This window comes from Arachis hypogaea, chromosome 4 (assembly GCF_003086295.3).
Source record: "Arachis hypogaea cultivar Tifrunner chromosome 4, arahy.Tifrunner.gnm2.J5K5, whole genome shotgun sequence".
Taxonomy (NCBI): domain Eukaryota; kingdom Viridiplantae; phylum Streptophyta; class Magnoliopsida; order Fabales; family Fabaceae; genus Arachis; species Arachis hypogaea.
Window position 1 is genome coordinate 63,077,125 of NC_092039.1, and position 14,565 is coordinate 63,091,689.

The window sequence follows — 14,565 nt, forward strand, 5'->3', positions numbered from 1 at the left end:
AGTTAGGCAGACTCAACTGGTTATAAAGGGTTCGAAAATAAATAATAAATAAAGCATAAAGTAAAGATAGAGATACTTATGTAAATCAATGGCGGGAATTTCAGATAAGTGTATGGAGATGCTTTGTCCCTGTTGAATCTCTGCAACATACTGCTTTCTTACTTTCAATCCTTCATACTCCTTTCCATGGCAAGCTGTATGTAGGGCATCACCGTTGTCAATGGCTACATCCCATCCTCTCAGTGAAAAAGGTCTAAATGCTCTTGTCATATCACGGCTAATCATCTGTCGGTTCTCGATCATGTCGAAATAGAATCCATTGATTCTTTTGCATTTGTCATCACGCCCAACAATCGCGAGTTTAAAGCTCGTCACAGCCATTCAATCCCTGAATCCTACTCGGAATACTACAGATAAGGTTTAGACTTTTCGGATCCTCAAGAGTGGCCGCCAAAGGGTTCTAGCTTATACCACAAAGATTCTGGTTAGGGAATCCAAGAGATACTCGCTCGTTCTAAGGTAGAACAGAAGTGGTTGTCAATCACGCGTTCATATGTGAGAATGATGATGAGTGTCACGGATCATCACATTCATCATGTTGAAGTGCAACGAATATCTTAGAACAAGAGTAAGCTGAATTGAATAGAAAATAGTAGTAATTGCATTAAAACTTGAGGTACAGCAGAGCTCCACACCTTAATCTATAGTGTGTAGAAACTCCACCATTGAAAATACATAAGTGATCAAGGTTCAGGCATGGCTGAATGGCCAGCCCCCAAAGTCTAAGAACTAAACATCCAAAGATGGATGCTAAGATAAAAGACGAAACCAAGATGTCTAATACAATAGTAAAAAGTTCTATTTATACTAAACTAGCTACTAGTGTTTACAGAAATAAGTTATTGATGTAGAAATCCACTTCCAGGGCCCACTTGGTGTGTGCTTTGGCTGAGCTTGAGCTTTACACGTGCAGAGGCTTCTCTTGGAGTTAAACGCCAAGTTGTAACGTGTTTTTGGCGTTTAACTCTGGTTTATGACGTGTTTCTAGCGTTTTTCTGAACGCCAGTTTGCATCGTCTAAGCTCGAACAAAGTATGAACCATTAAATATTGCTGGAAAGCTCTGGATTTCTACCTTCCAACGTCGTTAAGAGAGCACCATTTGGAGTTTTGTAGCTCCAGAAAATTCATTTCGAGTGCAGGGAGGTCAGAATCCAAAAGCATCAGCAGTCCTTTGTCAGCCTTTTATCAGAGTTTTGCTCATGTCCCTTAATTTCAGCCAGAAAATACCTGAAATCACAAAAAACAAACAAACTCATAGTAAAGTCCAGAAATGTGAATTTAGCATAAAAACTAATGAAAACATCCCTAAAAGTAGCTAAATCCTACTAAAAACTACCTAAAATTAATGCCAAAAAGTGTATAAATTATCCGCTCATCACAACACCAAACTTAAATTGTTGCTTGTCCCCAAGCAACTGAAAATCAAATAGGATAAAAAGAAGAGAACATACTATAAATCCCAAAATATCAATGAATATTAGTTCTAATTATATGAGCGGGACTTGTAGCTTTTTGCTTCTGGACAGTTTTGGCATCTCACTTTATCCTTTGATGTTTAGAATGATTGGCATCTATAGGAACTTAGAATTTCAAATAGTGTTATTGATTCTCCTAATTAAGTAAGTTGTTTCTTGAACAAAGCTACTTTTATGAGTTTTGGCTGTGGCCCTAAGCACTTTGTTTTTCCAGTATTACCACCAGATACATAAATGCCACAGACACATGACTGAGTGAACCTTTTTCAGATTGTGACTCAGCTTTGCTAGAGTTCCCAATAAGAGGTGTCCAGAGCTCTTAAGCACACTCTTTTTGCTTTGGATCATGACTTTAACCACTCAGTCTCAAGCTTTTAACTTGGACCTGCATGCCACAAGCACATGGTTAGGGACAGCTTGATTTAGCCACTTAGGCCTGGATTTATTTCCTTGGGCCCTCCTATCAAGTGATGCTCAAAGCCTTGGATCCTTTTTACCATTGCCTTTTGGTTTTAACGGCTATTGGCTTTTTCTGCTCTCTTTTTCTTTTTCTTTCTAAATTTTTTTTGCCATTTTTTTCGCAAGCTTTGTTCTTCACTGCTTTTTCTTGCTTCAAGAATCAATTTCATGATTTTTTAGATTATCAATAACATTTCTCTTTTGTTCATCATTCTTTCAAGAGCCAACAATTTTAATATTCATAAACAACAAGATAAAAAAATATGCACTGTTCAAGCATTCATTTAGAAAACAAAAAGTATTGTCACCACATCAATATAATTAAACTAAATTCAAGGATAAATTTGAAACTCATGTACTTCTTGTTCTTTTGTATTAAAACATTTTTCATTTTAGAAAGGTGAAGAATTTATGGAATTATTCATAGCCTTAAGACATAGTTACTAAATACTAATGATCATGTAATGAAGACACAAACATAGACAAACATATAGCATAAAAACCGAAAAACAGAGAAATAAGAACAGGGAATGAGTCCACCTTAGTGATGGTGGCGTCTTCTTCTTGATGGATCAATGATGTCCTTAAGCTCTTCTATGTCTCTTCCTTGCCTTTGTTTCTCCTCCCTCATTTCTCTTTGATCTTCTCTAATTTCATGGAGAATGATGGAGTGCTCTTGATGTGCAGTCAAATGCTCTACTACTGAGCTATGGACCCTTGAGATGAATCTCTCCATCTCCCACGACTCGAAGGTGGAAGCTTTTGTCTTCCCTTTCCTCTTTCTGGAGGTTTCTCCAGCCTTAGGTGCCATCAATGGTTATGAAAAAACAAAAAAAGCTATGCTTTTACCACACCAAACCTAGAATATTGCTTGCCCTCCTATCCAGCGATGCCCAAAGACTTGGATCTTTTTTACCCTTGCCTTTTGGTTTTAAGGGCTATTGGCTTTTTCTGCTTGCTTTTTCTTTTTCTTTCTAATTTTTTTTTGCCATTTTTTTTCGCAAGCTTTGTTCTTCACTGCTTTTTCTTGCTTCAAGAATTAATTTCATGATTTTTCAAATTATCAATAACATTTCTCTTTTGTTCATCATTCTTTCAAGAGCCAACAATTTTAACATTCATAAACAACAAGATAAAAAAATATGCACTGTTCAAGCATTCATTCAGAAAACAAAAAGTATTGTCACCACATCAATATAATTAAACTAATTTCAAGGATAAATTCGAAACTCATGTACTTCTTGTTCTTTTGTATTAAAACATTTTTCATTTAAGAGAGGTGAAGGATTTATAGAATTATTCATAGCCTTAAGACATAGATACTAAATACTAATGATCATGTAATCAAGACACAATCATAGTCAAACATATAGCATAAAAACCGAAAAAAAGAGAAATAAGAACAAGGAATGAGTCCACCTTAGTGATGGTGGCGTCTTCTTCTTGATGGATCAATGATGTCCTTAAGCTCATCTATGTCTCTTCCTTGCCTTTGTTTCTCCTCCCTCATTTCTCTTTGATCTTCTCTAATTTCATTGAGAATGATGGAGTGCTCTTGATGTGCAGTCAAATGCTCTACTACTGAGCTATGGACCCTTGAGATGAATCTCTCCATCTCCCACGACTCGGAGGTGGAAGCTTTTGTCTTCCCTTTCCTCTTTCTGGAGGTTTCTCCGGCCTTAGGTGCCATCAATGGTTATCAAAAAAAGAAAAAAAGCTATGCTTTTACCACACCAAACCTAGAATATTGCTTGCCCTCCTATCCAGCGATGCCCAAAGACTTGGATCTTTTTTACCCTTGCCTTTTGGTTTTAAGGGCTATTGGCTTTTTCTGCTTGCTTTTTCTTTTTCTTTCTAATTTTTTTCGCCATTTTTTTCGCAAGCTTTGTTCTTCACTGCTTTTTCTTGCTTCAAGAATTAATTTCATGATTTGTCAGATTATCAATAACATTTCTCTTTTGTTCATCATTCTTTCAAGAGCCAACAATTTTAACATTCATAAACAACAAGATAAAAACATACGCACTGTTCAAGCATTCATTCAGAAAACAAAAAGTATTGTCACCACAACAATATAATTAAACTAAATTCAAGGATAAATTCGAAACTCATGTACTTCGTGTTCTTTTGTATTAAAACATTTTTCATTTAAGAGAGGTAAAGGATTTATGAAATTATTCATAGCCTTAAGACATAGTTACTAAATACTAATGATCATGTAATGAAGACACAAACATAGACAAACATATAGCATAAAAACCGAAAAATAGAGAAATAAGAACAAGGAATGAGTCCACCTTAGTGATGGTGGCGTCTTCTTCTTGATGGATCAATGATGTCCTTAAGCTCTTCTATGTCTCTTCCTTGCCTTTGTTGCTCCTCCCTCATTTCTCCTTGATCTTCTCTAATTTCATGGAGAATGACGGAGTGCTCTTGATGTGCAGTCAAATGCTCTACTACTGAGCTGTGGACCCCTGAGATGAATCTCTCCATCTCCCATGACTCGGAGGTGGAAGCTTTTGTCTTCCCTTTCCTCTTTCTGGAGGTTTCTCCGGCCTTAGGTGCCATCAATGGTTATGAAAAAACAAAAAAAGCTATGCTTTTACCACACCAAACTTAGAATATTGCTTGCCCTCCTATCCAGTGATGCTCAAAGACTTGGATCCTTTTTACCCTTGCCTTTTGGTTTTAAGGGCTATTAGCTTTTTCTGCTTGCTTTTTCTTTTTCTTTCTAATTTTTTTCGCAAGCTTTGTTCTTCACTGCTTTTTCTTGCTTCAAGAATCAATTTCATGATTTTTCAGATTATCAATAACATTTCTCTTTTGTTCATCATTTTTTCAAGAGCCAACAATTCTAACATTCATAAACAACAAGATAAAAAATATGCACTGTTCAAGCATTCATTCAGAAAACAAAAAGTACTATCACCACATCAATATAATTAAACTACATTCGAGGATAAATTTGAAACTCATGTACTTCTTGTTCTTTTGTATTAAAACATTTTTCATTTAAGAGAGGTGAATGATTTATGGAATTACTCATAGCCTTAAGACATAGTTACTAAATACTAATGATCATGTAATGAAGACACAAACATAGACAAACATATAGCATAAAAACTGAAAAACAGAGAAATAAGAACAAAGAATGAGTCCATTTTAGTGATGGTGGCGTCTTCTTCTTGATGGATCAATGATGTCGTTAAGCTCTTCTATGTCTCTTCCTTGCCTTTGTTGCTCCTCCCTCATTTCTCTTTGATCTTCTCTAATTTAATGGAGAATGATGGAGTGCTCTTGATGTGCAGTCAATTGCTCTACTACTGAGCTATGGACCCTTGAGATGAATCTCTCCATCTCCCATGACTCGGAGGTGGAAGCTTTTTTCTTCCCTTTCCTCTTTCTAGAGGTTTCTCCGACCTTAGGTGCCATCAATGGTTATGAAAAAACAAAAAAACAATGCTTTTACCACACCAAACTTAGAATATTGCTTGCCCTCCTATCCAGTGATGCTCAAAGACTTGGATCCTTTTTACCCTTGCCTTTTGGTTTTAAGGGCTATTGGCTTTTTCTGCTTGCTTTTTCTTTTTCTTTCTATTTTTTTTCGCCATTTTTTTCGCAAGCTTTGTTCTTCACTGCATTTTAAGGGCTATTTTTTTCTGCTTGCTTTTTCTTTTTCTTTCTAATTTTTTTTTGCAAGCTTTGTTCTTCACTACTTTTTCTTGCTTCAAGAATCAATTTCATGATTTTTCAGATTATCAATAACATTTCTCTTTTGTTCATCATTCTTTCAAGAGCCAAAAATTTTAACATTCATAAACAACAAGATAAACAAATATGCACTGTTCAAGCATTCATTCAGAAAACAAAAAGTATTGTCACCACATCAATATAATTAAACTAAATTCAAGGATAAATTTGAAACTCATGTACTTCTTGTTCTTTTGTATTAAAACATTTTTCATTTAAGAGAGGTGAAGGATTTATGGAATTATTCATAGCCTTAAGACATAGTTACTAAATACTAATGATCATGTAATGAAGACACAAACATAGACAAACATATAGCATAAAAACCGAAAAACAGAGAAATAAGAACAAGGAATGTGTCCACCTTAGTGATGGTGGTGTCTTCTTCTTGATGGATCAATGATGTCCTTAAGCTCTTCTATGTCTCTTCCTTGCCTTTGTTGCTCCTCCCTCATTTCTCTTTGATCTTCTCTCATTCCATGGAGAATGATGGAGTGCTCTTGATGTGCAGTCACATGCTTTACTACTGAGCTGTGGACCCTTGAGATGAATCTCTCCATCTCCCATGACTCGGAGGTGGAAGCTTTTGTCTTCCCTTTCCTCTTTCTGGAGGTTTCTCCGGCCTTAGGTGCCATCAATGGTTATGGAAAAACAAAAAAGCTATGCTTTTACCACACCAAACTTAGAATATTGCTTGCCCTCCTATCCAGTGATGCTCAAAGACTTGGATCCTTTTTACCCTTGCCTTTTAGTTTTAAGGGCTATTAGCTTTTTCTGCTTGCTTTTTCTTTTTCTTTCTAATTTTTTTTCGCAAGCTTTGTTCTTCACTGCTTTTTCTTGGTTCAAGAATCAATTTCATGATTTTTCATATTATCAATAACATTTCTCTTTTGTTCATCATTCTTTCAAGAGCCAAAAATTTTAACATTCATAAACAACAAGATAAAAAATATGCACTGTTCAAGCATTCATTCAGAAAACAAAAAGTATTGTCACCACATCAATATAATTAAACTAAATTCAAGGATAAATTTGGAACTCATGTACTTCTTGTTCTTTTGTATTAAAACATTTTTCATTTAAGAGAGGTGAAGGATTTATGGAATTATTCATAGCCTTAAGACATAGTTACTAAATACTAATGATCATGTAATGAAGACACAAACATAGACAAACATATAGCATAAAAACCGAAAAACAGAGAAATAAGAACAAGGAATGAGTCCACCTTAGTGATGGTGGCGTCTTCTTCTTGATGGATCAATGATGTCCTTAAGCTCTTCTATGTCTCTTCCTTGCCTTTGTTGCTCCTCCCTCATTTCTCTTTGATCTTCTCTCATTTCATGGAGAATGATGGAGTGCTCTTGATGTGCAGTCAAATGCTTTACTACTGAGCTGTGGACCCTTGAGATGAATCTCTCCATCTCCCATGACTCGGAGGTGGAAGCTTTTGTCTTCCCTTTCCTCTTTCTGGAGGTTTCTCCGGCCTTAGGTGCCATCAATGGTTATGGAAAAACAAAAAAAGCTATGCTTTTACCACACCAAACTTAGAATATTGCTTGCCCTCCTATCCAGTGATGCTCAAAGACTTGGATCCTTTTTACCCTTCCCTTTTGGTTTTAAGGGCTATTAGCTTTTTCTGCTTGCTTTTTCTTTTTCTTTCTAATTTTTTTTCGCAAGCTTTGTTCTTCACTGCTTTTTCTTGCTTCAAGAATCAATTTCATGATTTTTCATATTATCAATAACATTTCTCTTTTGTTCATCATTCTTTCAAGAGCCAAAAATTTTAACATTCATAAACAACAAGATAAAAAATATGCACTGTTCAAGCATTCATTCAGAAAACAAAAAGTATTGTCACCACATCAATATAATTAAACTAAATTCAAGGATAAATTTGAAACTCATGTACTTCTTGTTCTTTTGTATTAAAACATTTTTCATTTAAGAGAGGTGAAGGATTTATGGAATTATTCATAGCCTTAAGACATAGTTACTAAATACTAATGATCATGTAATGAAGACACAAACATAGACAAACATATAGCATAAAAACCGAAAAACAGAGAAATAAGAACAAGGAATGAGTCCACCTTAGTGATGGTGGCGTCTTCTTCTTGATGGATCAATGATGTCCTTAAGCTCTTCTATGTCTCTTCCTTCCCTTTGTTGCTCCTCCCTCATTTCTCTTTGATCTTCTCTCATTTCATGGAGAATGATGGAGTGTTCTTGATGTGCAGTCAAATGCTTTACTACTGAGCTGTGGACCCTTGAGATGAATCTCTCCATCTCCCATGACTCGGAGGTGGTAGCTTTTGTCTTCCCTTTCCTCTTTCTGGAGGTTTCTCCGGCCTTAGGTGCCATCAATGGTTATGGAAAAACAAAAAAAAGCTATGCTTTTACCACACCAAACTTAGAATATTGCTTGCCCTCCTATCCAGTGATGCTCAAAGACTTGGATCCTTTTTACCCTTGCCTTTTGGTTTTAAGGGCTATTAGCTTTTTCTGCTTGCTTTTTCTTTTTCTTTCTAATTTTTTTCGCAAGCTTTGTTCTTCACTGCTTTTTCTTGCTTCAAGAATCAATTTCATGATTTTTCATATTATCAATAACATTTCTCTTTTGTTCATCATTCTTTCAAGAGCCAAAAATTTTAACATTCATAAACAACAAGATAAAAAATATGCACTGTTCAAGCATTCATTCAGAAAACAAAAAGTATTGTCACCACATCATTATAATTAAACTAAATTCAAGGATAAATTTGAAACTCATGTACTTCTTGTTCTTTTGTATTAAAACATTTTCATTTAAGAGAGGTGAAGGATTTATGGAATTATTCATAGCCTTAAGACATAGTTACTAAATACTAATGATCATGTAATGAAGACACAAACATAGACAAACATATAGCATAAAAACTGAAAAACAGAGAAATAAGAACAAGGAATGAGTCCACCTTAGTGATGGTGGCGTCTTCTTCTTGATGGATCAATGATGTCGTTAAGCTCTTCTATGTCTCTTCCTTGCCTTTGTTGCTCCTCCCTCATTTCTCTTTGATCTTCTCTCATTTCATGGAGAATGATGGAGTGCTCTTGATGTGCAGTCAAATGCTTTACTACTGAGCTGTGGACCCTTGAGATGAATCTCTCCATCTCCCATGACTCGGAGGTGGAAGCTTTTGTCTTCCCTTTCCTCTTTCTGGAGGTTTCTCCGGCCTTAGGTGCCATCAATGGTTATGGAAAAACAAAAAAAGCTATGCTTTTACCACACCAAACTTAGAATATTGCTTGCCCTCCTATCCAGTGATGCTCAAAGACTTGGATCCTTTTTACCCTTGCCTTTTGGTTTTAAGGGCTATTAGCTTTTTCTGCTTGCTTTTTCTTTTTCTTTCTAATTTTTTTTCGCAAGCTTTGTTCTTCACTGCTTTTTCTTGCTTCAAGAATCAATTTCATGATTTTTCATATTATCAATAACATTTCTCTTTTTTTCATCATTCTTTCAAGAGCCAAAAATTTTAACATTCATAAACAACAAGATAAACAAATATGCACTGTTCAAGCATTCATTCAGAAAACAAAAAGTATTGTCACCACATCAATATAATTAAACTAAATTCAAGGATAAATTTGAAACTCATGTACTTCTTGTTCTTTTGTATTAAAACATTTTTCATTTAAGAGAGGTGAAGGATTTATGGAATTATTCATAGCCTTAAGACATAGTTACTAAATACTAATGATCATGTAATGAAGACACAAACATAGACAAACATATAGCATAAAAACCGAAAAACAGAGAAATAAGAACAAGGAATGAGTCCACCTTAGTGATGGTGGCGTCTTCTTCTTGATGGATCAATGATGTCCTTAAGCTCTTCTATGTCTCTTCCTTGCCTTTGTTGCTCCTCCCTCATTTCTCCTTGATCTTCTCTAATTTCATGGAGAATGACGGAGTGCTCTTGATGTGCAGTCAAATGCTCTACTACTGAGCTGTGGACCCCTGAGATGAATCTCTCCATCTCCCATGACTCGGAGGTGGAAGCTTTTGTCTTCCCTTTCCTCTTTCTGGAGGTTTCTCCGGCCTTAGGTGCCATCAATGGTTATGAAAAAACAAAAAAAGCTATGCTTTTACCACACCAAACTTAGAATATTGCTTGCCCTCCTATCCAGTGATGCTCAAAGACTTGGATCCTTTTTACCCTTGCCTTTTGGTTTTAAGGGCTATTAGCTTTTTCTGCTTGCTTTTTCTTTTTCTTTCTAATTTTTTTCGCAAGCTTTGTTCTTCACTGCTTTTTCTTGCTTCAAGAATCAATTTCATGATTTTTCAGATTATCAATAACATTTCTCTTTTGTTCATCATTCTTTCAAGAGCCAACAATTTTAACATTCATAAACAACAAGATAAAAAATATGCACTGTTCAAGCATTCATTCAGAAAACAAAAAGTACTGTCACCACATCAATATAATTAAACTAAATTCAAGGATAAATTTGAAACTCATGTACTTCTTGTTCTTTTGTATTAAAACATTTTTCATTTAAGAGAGGTGAAGGATTTATGGAATTATTCATAGCCTTAAGACATAGTTACTAAATACTAATGATCATGTAATGAAGACACAAACATAGACAAACATATAGCATAAAAATTGAAAAACAGAGAAATAAGAACAAGGAATGAGTCCACCTTAGTGATGGTGGCGTCTTCTTCTTGATGGATCAATGATGTCCTTAAGCTCTTCTATGTCTCTTCCTTGCCTTTGTTGCTCCTCCCTCATTTCTCTTTGATCTTCTCTCATTTCATGGAGAATGATGGAGTGCTCTTGATGTGCAGTCAAATGCTCTACTACTGAGCTGTGGACCCTTGAGATGAATCTCTCCATCTCCCATGACTCGGAGGTGGAAGCTTTTGTCTTCCCTTTCCTCTTTCTGGAGGTTTCTCCGGCCTTAGGTGCCATCAATGGTTATGAAAAAACAAAAAAAGCTATGCTTTTACCACACCAAACTTAGAATATTGCTTGCCCTTCTATCCAGTGATGCTCAAAGACTTGGATCCTTTTTACCCTTGCCTTTTGGTTTTAAGGGCTATTAGCTTTTTCTGCTTGCTTTTTCTTTTTCTTTCTAATTTTTTTTTTCGCAAGCTTTGTTCTTCACTGCTTGTTCTTGCTTCAAGAATCAATTTCATGATTTTTCATATTATCAATAACATTTCTCTTTTGTTCATCATTCTTTCAAGAGCCAACAATTTTAACATTCATAAACAACAAGATAAAAAATATGCACTGTTCAAGCATTCATTCAGAAAACAAAAAGTACTATCACCATATCAATATAATTAAACAAAATTCAAGGATAAGTTCGAAACTCGTGTACTTCTTATTCTTTTGTATTAAAACATTTTTCATTTAAGAGAGGTAAATGATTTATGGAATTACTCAAAGCCTTAAGACATAGTTACTAAATACTAATGATCATGTAATGAAGACACAAACATAGACAAACATATAGCATAAAAACCAAAAAATAGAGAAATAAGAACAAGGAATGAGTCCATCTTAGTGATGGTGGCGTCTTCTTCTTGATGGATCAATGATGTCCTTAAGCTCTTCTATGTCTCTTCCTTGCCTTTGTTGCTCCTCCCTCATTTCGCTTTGATCTTCTCTAATTTCATGAAGAATGATGGAGTGCTCTTGATGTGCAGTCAAATGCTCTACTACTGAGCTATAGACCCTTGAGATGAATCTCTCCATCTCCCATGACTCGGAGGTGGAAGCTTTTGTCTTCCCTTTCCTCTTTCTGGCGGTTTCTCCGGCCTTAGGTGCCATCAATGGTTATGGAAAAACAAAAAAAGCTATGCTTTTGCCACACCAAACTTAGGATGTTGCTCGCCCTCGAGCAAAGAAGAAAGAATAGAAGAAGAAGAAGTAAATATGGAAGAGAGGGGGAGAGATATGTATTCGGCCATTTAGGGTGGGTTTGGGTGGGAATAGATTTTGAATTTTTGAAGGTAGGTGGGGTTTATGGAGAAGAGAGGATGGATGTGAGTGGTAAAGAGGTGATGGGAAAGTGAGATTGAGGTGATTGGTGAAGGGTTTTTGGGGAAGAGTGTTATTGGATTGTGTGAAGAAGAGAGAAGGTGAGTTGAGGTAGGTGGGGATCCTTTGGGGTACACAGATCCTGAGGTGTCAAGGATTTAACATCCCTGCACCAATTAGGCGTGTAAAATGCCATCTCTATGTAATCCTGGTGTTTAAAGCTAGATTGATTCTTGTTTATGGCGTTAAACGCCAGCTCTATGTTTGTTTTGGGCGTTCAACGCCAGTTTGCAGCATGTTTCTGGCGTTGAACGCCAGTTCCATGCTTGTTTCTGACCTTCAATGCCAGCTCCCTCAGGGTGTATTCCTGGCATTTAAACGCCAGACTGTTGCTTGTTTTTGGTGTTCAACGCCAGATCCATGCTCTTTTCTGGCATTGAACGCCAGCCAGATACTCCTTACTAGCGTTTAAACGCCAGTAAGCACTTCCTCCAGGGTGTGCTATTTCTTTTGCTATTTTTGATTCTATTTTTAATTTTAGTATTTGTTTTGTGACTCCACATGATCATGATCCTAATAAAACATAAAAGAACAATAAAATAAAAATAAAATTAGATAAATTAAAATTGGGTTACCTTCCAATAAGCGCTTCTTTAATGTCACTAGCTTGATAGTGAGCTCCCTTGGAGCTACACAGGTGATTAGGTCAATGTTGTGGACTCCCAACACCAAACTTAGAGTTTGACTGTGGCCTCCCAACACCAAACTTAGAGTTTGATTGTGGGGGCTTCGTTTGACTCTATATTGAGAGAAGCTTTTCATGTTTCCTCTCTATGTATCCAGAAGAACACCCTTGGGTCTTAAACACAAGGTAGTCCCCATTCAATTAAAGGACTAATTCTCCTCTGTTAACATCTATCACAGCTCCTGCTGTGGCTAGGAAAGGTCTTCCAAGGATGATGCATTCATCCTCATCCTTCCTATTGTCAAAGATTATGAAATCAGCAAGGATGTAAAGGCCTTCAACCTTCACTAACACATCCTCTACCAATCCATAAGCTTGTCTTACTAACTTGTCTGCCATCTATAATAAGAATATGGCAGGCTGTACCTCAATGCTCCCCAGCTTCTCCATTACAGAGAGTGGCATAAGATTTATGCCTGACCCTAGGTCACACAGAGCTTTCTCAAAGGTCATGGTGCCTATGGTACAGGGTATTAAGAATTTATCAGGATCTTGTCTCTTTTGAGGTAAAGTTTGCTTAACCCATGTATCTAGTTCACTAATGAGCAAGGGAGGTTCACCTTCCCAAGTCTCATTACCAAATAACTTGGCATTCAGCTTCATGATGGCTCCTATATATTGAGCAACTTACTCTCCAGTTACATCTTCATCCTCTTAAGAGGAAGAATAGTCTTCAGAGCTCATGAATGGCAGAAGGAGGTTTAATGGGATCTCTATGGTCTCTATATGACCTTCAGATTCCTTTGGGTCCTCAATAAGAAACTCCTTACTGCTTGAGAGATGTCCCATGAGGTCTTCCTCATTGGGATTCACGTCCTCTCCTTCCTCTCTAGGTTCGGCCATGTTGAATATGTCAATGGCCTTGCACTCTCTTTCTGGATTCTCTTCAGTATTGCTTGGGAGAGTACTAGGAGGAGTTTCTGTGACTTTCTTACTCAGCTGGCCCACTTGTGCCTCCAAATTTCTGATGGAGGACCTTGTTTCACTCATGAAACTTAAAGTGGCCTTAGACAGATCAGAGACAATATTTGCTAAACTAGAGATGCTCTACTCAGAATTCTTTGTCTGTTGCTGAGAATATGATGGAAAAGGCTTGCTATTGCTGAGCCTGTTTCTTCCACCATTATTAAAGCTTTGTTGAGGCTTTTGTTGATCCTTCCATGACAAATTTAGATGATTTTTCCATGATGAATTATAGGTGTTTCCATAAGGTTCACCCATGTAATTTACCTCTGCCATTGCAGGGTTCTCAGTATCATAAACTTCTCCTTCAGAAGATGCCTCTTTAGTACTGTTGGATGCATTTTGCCATCCATTCAGAATTTGAGAAATCACGTTGACTTGTTGAGTCAACATTTTGTTCTGAGCCAATATGGCATTCAGAGCATCAATTTCAAGAACTTCCTTCCTCTGAGGCGTCCCATTATTCACGAAATTCCTCTCAGAAGTGTACATGAATTGGTTATTAGCAACCATGTCAATAAGTTCTTGAGCTTCTGCAGGCGTTTTCTTTAGGTGAATAGATCCACCTGCAGAATGGTCCAGTGACATCTTAGAGAACTCAGATAGACCATAATAGAATATATCCAAAATGGTCCACTCTGAAAGCATGTCAGAAGGACACCTTTTGGTCATCTGCTTGTATCTTTCCCAAGCTTCATAGAGGGATTCACCATCTTTTTGTTTGAAGGTATGAACATCCACTCTATGCTTGCTCAGCTTTTGAGGAGGAAAGAACTTAGCCAAGAAGGCTGTGACTAGCTTATCCCAAGAGTCCAGGCTATCTTTAGGTTGTGAGTCCAACCATGTTCTAGCTCTGTCTCTTGCAGCAAAAGGGAAAAGCATGAGCCTGTAGACTTCAGGACCTACTCCATTAGTCTTAACAGTCTCACAGATCTACAAGAACTAAGTTAAAAACTGATAGGGATCTTCTAATGGAAGTCCATAGAACTTGCAGTTCTGTTGTATTAGAGCAACTAGTTGAGGTTTCAGCTCAAAATTGTTTGCTCCAATGGCAGGGATTGAGATGCTTCTTCCATC

At 36.7% G+C, this 14,565-nt stretch overlaps 1 non-coding gene across 1 annotated transcript; it reads left to right on the plus strand.

Moving 5' to 3' along the window:
• Positions 1-14,130: 14,130 nt before the first annotated feature.
• Positions 14,131-14,238, plus strand: LOC112798483 (small nucleolar RNA R71). The gene has a single exon (XR_003200093.1). It is a non-coding gene; the product is annotated as a small nucleolar RNA R71 (small nucleolar RNA).
• Positions 14,239-14,565: the final 327 nt, after the last annotated feature.